General features: G+C 35.8%; 1 non-coding gene across 1 annotated transcript; it reads left to right on the top strand.

Annotated features, from left to right (window-relative positions):
• Positions 1–1,014: 1,014 nt before the first annotated feature.
• LOC101896791 (uncharacterized) lies at positions 1,015–5,358 on the top strand. The gene is made up of 2 exons (XR_009344009.1): positions 1,015–1,278; positions 4,884–5,358. It is a non-coding gene; the product is annotated as an uncharacterized LOC101896791 (transcript).
• Positions 5,359–9,083: the final 3,725 nt, after the last annotated feature.

The raw sequence follows: 9,083 nt of genomic DNA, 5'->3' as shown, positions 1-9,083 counted from the left end.
CGGGTAATCGCATCAACACAGCTGCTAATACAATGAATTGTCAAACCGATTTTGGAATTCAAAATGTTGAATGAAAAATTATTGAAATTTGTAAAAATTATTGCATATATATATACCATGGCAGAAGAATACAGGTAGATGCATCAACGCTTGGGAGCATTGATATGTCAAAAAAATTTAAATGTTTTTTCAAATATAAGTAGATCTTCATATGTTTTCTTATACTACGTCATTCGGAGGCTATTATAATTCGCGTTTTCAACAATTTTTACAAATTTAAATACATTTTCATTCAACATTTTCAATTCCAAAATTCGTTTGACAGTTCATTGTCCCAACAGCTGTGTCCATGCGTCTACCTATTACTTCTACCATGATATATACATATAAAATTTGCTTATTTTTGACATATCAATGTTGATGCATCTACCTTTTACTAGTTTTTTGTTTTAAAATTGCTCGTTTTCCGAATTATGCGAATGCATTTTACCCATGATAGATTTTTTTATTTTAAAATATGTTTTTTAAAAAAAGTAGATTTGTATAAGTTTCCTTATATGACACCAATCGGAGGTTGTTATGATATTAATTTTTCAACAATTTTTACAAATGTAAATAATTTTTCATGCAGAATTTTAAATTTCAAAAGTGGTTTGACAGTTCATTGGCCCAACAGCTGTTTCGATGCGACTACCGTGCGTTTTACCTTTCACCCATATTCATGGTAGAAGAATATAGGTAGACGCGTCGACACAGCTGCTTGGACAATGAGCTGTCAAAACCAATTTTGGAATTGGAAATGTTGAATTAAAAATTATTTAAATTTGTAAAAATTGTTGAAAAACGCGAATTATAATAGCCTCCGAATGGCGTAGTATATGAAACTATATATAAAAATCTACTTATATTCGAAAAAACATTTAAATTTTTTTGACATATCAATGCTGCCAAGCGTTGATGCATCTACCTGTATTCTCCTGTCATGCCCATGTTATTGCCTTCTACTACGTTCCCAACATACTCAATCTTCTACTGAGAAACTTTCCCTGTGTAAATGGGGTCTAATTCTTAAAATCGACTGATTTTAGCAACCGTAATCGACTTCCCCATTTCTTTTTACCCAGTATGTAAAAAATGGAAACTACTGAGGAAAGGTTGCAGAAGTATCGCTTAAAAAAACGACGAGAGGAACATTTACAACGATTTATAGCCAAATTTTGGGAAATCATATCACCTACAAAAGGAGTCAAAGAAGAAGTCAATATATCTTCTAAAACTGTAAATAATTTGTTACTTCATAAACGTTGTTTTTCAATATTTGTGTTTTTTCACGCACCTAATGTTCTAAATAAACAAAAACAACAGCGGTAAGATTATCATATCCATATCCGCGCTGTTGGTAGGATAAACACACTAATCTGTCGCATTGCTTTGGAATTTAGAAAAAAAATTCGATGTATATGATATTGTCCACGTAGTAGAACTAGGTTTCACCAATTTTAGCCTTCTCAAGTTATATTGAATATGTAGTGTAGTCAGCTAATTTGGCTTAACGAAACAACTCTAGTTTAGTAAAAACTCTTCAATTTTTTCCAGAGGTAGGTATTTTTACCCTGATCCCGGGAAACTATTTTTTTCTTTGGGGGACGGACCCGGGACCACAGATTTTTGACCCGAAAGTCCGGGATTAAGACCCCGCCTGGACCCGGATCCACTTACCCGATATATGGGTATCGATTGAAAGCTTATGGAACCTATCCAACAAGTGGTCACATGAAGGGGTAAGTTGTCATGGTTCGGAAGTTATAGTCAAATTATCGATTTTTTGGACCGGGATTTTTTATGAAACCCCCAAAAAATCAAAAAAGGGTCCATTATGGGGGTCAACATAATTGTTTCCAACTTATAGCTGACACTCTTACCTTTCCAAAATGCTACAATTTGTGCTAATACTTTTTTCGAGTCCAGAGATATAGGTCTTTTCATCCGCATAACCCGATTCTAACCAGTTCATTAAAATGATGTTTTCAATAAAAAGGGTTTATTTCGCGTAGCAGTCGTCGGAATAACAAGAGTTTTCTAAATTTGGCACTTTTTGAAAATAGCCAGCCTTCGGCCGGGCCTTGAGATTTTATCCTCTGGGTATGTCCGACACCGCCTAAAGCGAACAAAAGGTTTCTAAATTCGGCACTTTTTGTAAATAGCCGGCCTTCGGCCGGGGCTTGAGATTTTCTCCTCTGGGTATGTCCCACACCGGCTAACGCGGACCAAAGTTGTCTTAATTGGACACCTTTTGTAAGTAACCGGCCTTCGGCTGGGGCTTGAGATTTTCTCCTTTGGGTATGTCCTACACCGGCTAACGCGAACCAAAGGTTTCTAAATTCGGCACTTTTTGTAAATAGCCGGCCTTCGGCCGGGGCTTGAGATTTTCTCCTCTGGGTATGTAACACACCGGCTAACGCGGACCAAAGTTGTCTTAATTAGATACCTTTTGTAAGTAGCCGGCCTTCGGCCGGGGCTTGAGATTTTCTCCTCTGGGTATGTCCCACACCGGCTAACGCGGACCAATGTTGTCTTAATTGGATACCTTTTGTAAGTAGGCGGCCTTCGGCCGGGGCTTTAGATTTTCTCCTCTGGGTATGTCCTACACCGGCTAACGCGAACCAATGTTTTCTAAATTGGATACCTTTTGTAAGTAGACGGCCTTCGGCTGGGGCTTGAGATTTTCTCCTCTGGGTATGTCCTACACCGGCTAACGCGAACCAAACTTTTCTAAATTTGACACATTTTGTAAATACCCGGCCTTCGTCTGGGGCTTGGAAGTTTCTCCTCTGAGTATGTCCAACACCGGCTAGCGCAAACCAAAGATTTCTGAATTTGATGCTTACGCGAAATATACCTTTTTTTATTGAAAACATAGTTTTAATGAACTGGTTAGAATCGGGTTATGCTGATGGAAAGACCAATATCTCTGGATTCAGTAAAGGTATTAGCACAAATTGTAGCATTTTGGAAAAGTGTCAGCTATAATTTGTCATCAATTTTGTTGTCCCCCGTAATGGACCCTTTTTTGACGTTTTGGAGGTTTTATAAAAAATCCGGGTCCAAAAAATCGATAATTTGACTATAACTTCCGAACCGTAACATCTTACCTTATCATGTGACCACTTGTTGGATAGGTATTTTCATAGGCTATATCGGGTTCATATTGTCTATATCGGGTAATTTGATCCGGGTCTAGTCTTAAACCCGGACTTTCGAGTCAAAAATCTGGGGTCCCAGGTCCGTCCCCCCAAGAAAAAAATAGTTTCCCGGGATCAGGGTAAAAATACCTACCACTGGAAAAAAATTGAAGAGTTTTTACTAAACTAGAGTTAAGCCAAAAATTACCATCATATTGTCTATATCGGGTAAGTGCATCTGGGTCTATTCGGGGTCTTGAACCGGGCTTTCGGGTCAAAAGTCTGGGATTTCGGGTCCGTCCCCAAGAAAAAAATAGTTTCCCGGGCTGATGCTAATTTTTAAACGGTTCGGAAGTTATAGTCAATCTATCGATTTTTTGGACTTGAATTTTTTATAAAACACCCAAAAAGTCGGAAAAGGGCCCATTATGGGGTTCAACCAAATTGACGCCAAAGTATTGTTGACATTTTTATCTTTCCAAAATGCTACAATTTGTGCTTATACCTTTTCTGTGTTCAGAGATATGGGTCTTTCCACCCGCATAACCCGATTCCAGCCAGTTCATTAAAATTATGTTTTCAATAAAAAAGGTTTATTTCGCGTAGTCGGCGTTGGTATTCAAAAAATATCAAATTTAGAAAATTTGGGTTCGCGTTAGGCGGTTTGTGACATACCCAGAGTAGAAAATCTCAAGTCCCAGCCGAAAAAGTACAAAAAGTATCAACTTTGAAAAACTTTTGTTCGCGTTAGCCGAAGGCCGGCTACTTACAAAAGGTATCTAATTAAGACAACTTTGGTCCGCGTTAGCCGGTGTGTTACATACCCAGAGGAGAAAATCTCAAGCCCCGGCCGAAGGCCGGCTATTTACAAAAAGTGCCGAATTTAGAAACCTTTGGTTCGCGTTAGCCGGTGTAGGACATACCCAAAGGAGAAAATCTCAAGCCCCAGCCGAAGGCCGGTTACTTACAAAAGGTGTCCAATTAAGACAACTTTGGTCCGCGTTAGCCGGTGTGGGACATACCCAGAGGAGAAAATCTCAAGCCCCGGCCGAAGGCCGGCTATTTACAAAAAGTGCCGACATGTCCAGAGGAAAAAATCTTACAAAAAGTGTCCAATTTAGAAAACTTTCGTTCGCCTCAGCCGGCGAACGATTTCTCCAGAGGAGAAAATCTCAAGCCCCGGCCGAAGCCGGCTACTTTCAAAAAGTATCCATGTTAGAAAACTTTGGTTCGCGTTAGCCGGTATGGGACATAAAAAACTTTAGTTCGCATAGTCGGTTGAACGTACCCAGAATAGTATATCACTGCTGGATAGGTATTTCCATAAGCTTTCAAACGATACCTATATTGTCTTTATCAGGTAAGTAGATCCGGGTATTGAACCCGGAGTTGCGGGTCAAAAGAATCTGGGGTCCCGGGTCCGTCCCCCAAGAAAAAATTGTTTCCCGGGATCCGGGTAAAACTACTATAAAACACCACTGGAAAAAATCGAAAAATTCGAAGAGTTTTTACTAAACTAGAGTTGTTCCGCTAATTTTACCTCTATATTTTTCTATTCGAAGAATAAAATTAATAATTTTGGTTGCCTTTGAAAAAAAATCTTTTGATTTCATCTTACCGTTTTTTGTTTATTAAAAACAAGAGGATGTGTGTTAAGTTATGACCTGTACTTATTATTTTTTATTTACAATTTATTTTTAGGCACTTCAGCATTCAGAGAACTCACTTGTAAAAAATATAGAACTTGTTTCCGAAAATCGGGACTTTAGCAGTTGTTTGCGAACTGTCGACGCTACTTTGAAAACACGCAATTTAAGTGATGCTATTTTGCGCTACTTACTACATGCAGCCTACATATCTCTTTGGATAATTTTATATATTATTGCAATCGAACTTCAGTTCGGCATTGTGTACCTTATGTTATCTGGACTATTAATCATGTACATCAACACACGCACCGGACCAAAGAGTCGAAATGAAATCAGTGCCTATAGTGTTTTTAATAAAGACTTTAAAAGCATTGATGGATCTCTGAAGGCTGAACAATTCGAACGCGAAATAGGAATTCGATAATTTCTCAGATCAACTTTTTTTAAAGTGTGTAATATATTTTCGTTTGTTCAGTAAACATGTATGCACATTCTATTGTTAAAACAAGTAAAATTAAAAAAAAATAGCAATTGTTTATTAAACTAGCAGAGGGGTTTTTGTGTCGGTGCACATTAAAAATTTTGTAGGAGACAATGATCTAAAAGTGACAAATAGAAATAGAAACAATATGATAAATGTACATAATTTGTAAATACGAGCATTGGCGCATAATGTATTTAAAAAAATAATGTAAGAGACAACCAGATTCTACCATAGACTATTGGAATAAATGCATCCTCAAATGTCCAGGTTCAAGACACGGAACTACAAAACGATATGGGTATTGTTTGAAAGCTAATGAAAATACCTATCAAACAAGTGGTCACATGAATGTTTTAATACCCTCCACCATTTGCAACGAATTTGGAAATTTTAAAAAAATAAAATCCTTAAAAAATTCTGTTAACATTTTAAAAACACTGAATATAGCCGTTATTTTGGGGTCTATACGACGTGGACATACATAGGCATTGTTTGTCATAAGCCATTACCATATTCAAATTCGAAACTTCGAAACGGTGAATAATGTAGCTAAAATCATCAAAATATCGTATATAAGGAGGTGCCGTTAAATTGGAGCTTTGCGAAGACCTGGACCAGCATAGACAATTTTCTGTCACAGGCTGTAGCATCCATTACGAACTTCAAATACCACATCTCAAACAATTTCGGTGGGTATTGTACCTAAAATCGTCAAAATACCGAATATAGGGAGGTACTGATATATGGGGCCTATACGAAGACCTGGACCCGCACAGACAATTTTCTGTCACAGACTGTAGTTCCCATAACGAACTTCAAATACCAAATTTGAAACAATTCCGATGAATAATGTCGCTAAAATCATCAAAATACCGAATATCGGGTGGTACCGTTATATGGGGGCTATACGAAGACGTGGACCTGCACAGACAATTTTCCGTCTTAGGGTGTAGTATCCATTTTGAACTTCAAATACCAAATTTGAAACAATTCCGGTGAATAATGTCGCTAAAATCATCAAAATACCGAATATAGGGAGGTACCGATATATGGGGGCTATATGAAAAAGTGGACCTACATGGCCCATTTACGAACTTAACCTGCCTACTGGAAAAATAAACATGTGTGCAAAATTTTAGCCATCTATCTCAATTCATTCGAAAGATAGCGTGATTACAACAGACAGACAGACGGACAGTCAGACAGACGGACAGACAGTCAGACAGACAGACAGACGGATATCGCTAAATCGACTTAGAATTTTACGCTGATCAAGAATATATATACTTTGTTGGGTCTGACATGAGTATTTCGAGGAGTTACAAACGGAATGACAAAGTTAATATACCCTCCATAGTATGGTGGAGGGTATAAAAATTAACAACTAATTTGTTAATATAAAATAACAAGAACCTCAGACTTCACCCCTCTACCCAGCTGAGCAACAGTTAGGCAAGGCAGAGGGGAAAAAAGCAAGAAGTATCAATACAACACAACGCTAATTATCACTCGTTTTAACCCAGTGAATATGGCTACTACAAGAAAAGAATAACAACAAGTAAAAAAGCTGTAAGTTCGGCCGGCCGAACTTTTAATACCCTCCACCATTTGGTACAAATTTGGCAATTTCCAAAAAAAAAAAAAAATACCGTAAAAAATTCTGTTAAAATCTTAAAAATACTGAATGCTTATACGACGACGTGGGCCTGCATAGGCAACTTTTGTCATAAATTATTACTATATTTAAATGCGAAACTTGAAGAAAAATCTGTTTATAGTGTAGCTAAAATCGTCAAAATACCGAATATGGGGGGTACCGTTATATGGGGCTATACGAAGACGTGGACCTGCACAGACAATTTTCTGGCATGGGCTGAAGTATCCATTACGAACTTCACATGCGAAATTTGAAAGAACTTCAAATACCAAATTTGAAACGATTCCGGTAAACAATGTCGCTACAATCATCAAAATACCGAATATCGGGGGGTACCGTTATATGGGGGCTATATGAAGACGTGGACCTGCACAGATAATTTTCTGTCCTAGGCTCTACTATCCATTACAAACTTCTAATACCAAATTTGAAATAATTCCGGTGAATAATGTCGCTAAAATCATCAAAATACCGAATATCGGGAGGTACCGTTATATGGGGGCTATATGATAACTTGGACCTACATGGCCCATTTACGAACTTAACCTGCCTACTGGGAAAATATACATGTGTGCAAAATTTTAGCCGCCTATCTCAATTTGTTCGAAAGATAGCGTGATTACAACAGACAGACAGACGGACAGACAGACAGACAGACAGACAGACAGACACACAGACACACAGACGGACAGACGGACATGGCTAAATCGTCTTAGAATTTTACGCTGATCAAGAATATATATACTTTGTTGGGTCTGACATTAATATTTCGAGGAGTTACAAACGGAATGACAAAATTAATATACCCTCCATAGTATGGTGGAGGGTATAAAAAGTATTTACAAAGGAGAAAAAGGGAAAAACAAGTAATAAACATTAAGTTCGGCCGGGGCAAAATTTTAATACCCTCCAACTTAGGGTAAAGAAACATTAGAAGAAATGTGGCAAAAACCATTAAAATGCCGAATATCGGAAGGTACCGTTATATTATGAACGTTATGACCCACAAATACCAATTTTTAGATAAATCAGGCAAAAATGGGGCAAAAACCATCAAAATACCGAATATCGGGAGGTACCGTTATATGGGGCTATACCAAATCGTAGACCCATGCATGCAATGTTTCGCCACCGGAGATGGAACCCAGTATGATCTACAATTACCAATTTTCAGAGAAATTCGTGAAAAAATATGTTATAAATCATCAAAATACCGAATATTGGGAGGTACCGTTTAATGGGGACTATACCAAAAGGTGGACCTATACATACAATGTTTCGCCACACGAACTAGGACAAATTATGACCCACAAATACCAATTTTTAGTAAAAAATGTGCAAAAACCATCAAAATACCGAATATCGGGAGGTACCGTTATATGGGGCTATACCAAATCGTGGACCCATGCATGCAATGTTTCGCCACCGGAGCTGGAACCCATTATGACCAACAAATAACAATTTTTAGACAAATCCGTGAAAAAAAATTTAATTTTGATTTATTTTTATAAAATATAATTAAATTTTATATTTATATATTATTTGTTTACTATATTCAATTATTTATTAAATAATTATATTTAAAATATTTTTTATTTTTTTTAATAAATAATTATTAAAATGTAATTATATTAGGGGATATAATTGGTATTTTTTTATGTTAAAAATAACATTTATTTTATATTATTATAAATATTTTATAAAATTATATGGGGGTATATTTATGTAAAATATTAATAATAAATAAATTTATTAAAACTTATCATTTAATAAAATTATAAATATGATTAATTAATTGAATCAAAATTTGCGTGAGTAATTGCCAATTTTATATTATTCAATAATATTAATTATTAATAATTCTAATTTTTATGTTTTAATTTAAATTTTTAAATTGCAAATAATCTTAAAAATTTTTATAATTTAAGTTTAAAATTTTATTTTAGCCTAAAAATTTATTATTAGTTTAATTTATATGTAAATTTTTAATTTAAAATTATAAATATGATTAATTAATTGAATCAAAATTTGCGTGAGTAATTACCAATTTTATATTATTCAATAATATTAATTATTAATAATTCTATATTTTATGTTTTAATTTAAATTTT

This window comes from Musca domestica, unplaced genomic scaffold, assembly GCF_030504385.1.
Source record: "Musca domestica strain aabys unplaced genomic scaffold, Musca_domestica.polishedcontigs.V.1.1 11, whole genome shotgun sequence".
Taxonomy (NCBI): domain Eukaryota; kingdom Metazoa; phylum Arthropoda; class Insecta; order Diptera; family Muscidae; genus Musca; species Musca domestica.
Note: the sequence above shows the minus strand (reverse complement) of the source record. Positions and strands in the feature narration are given on the sequence as shown.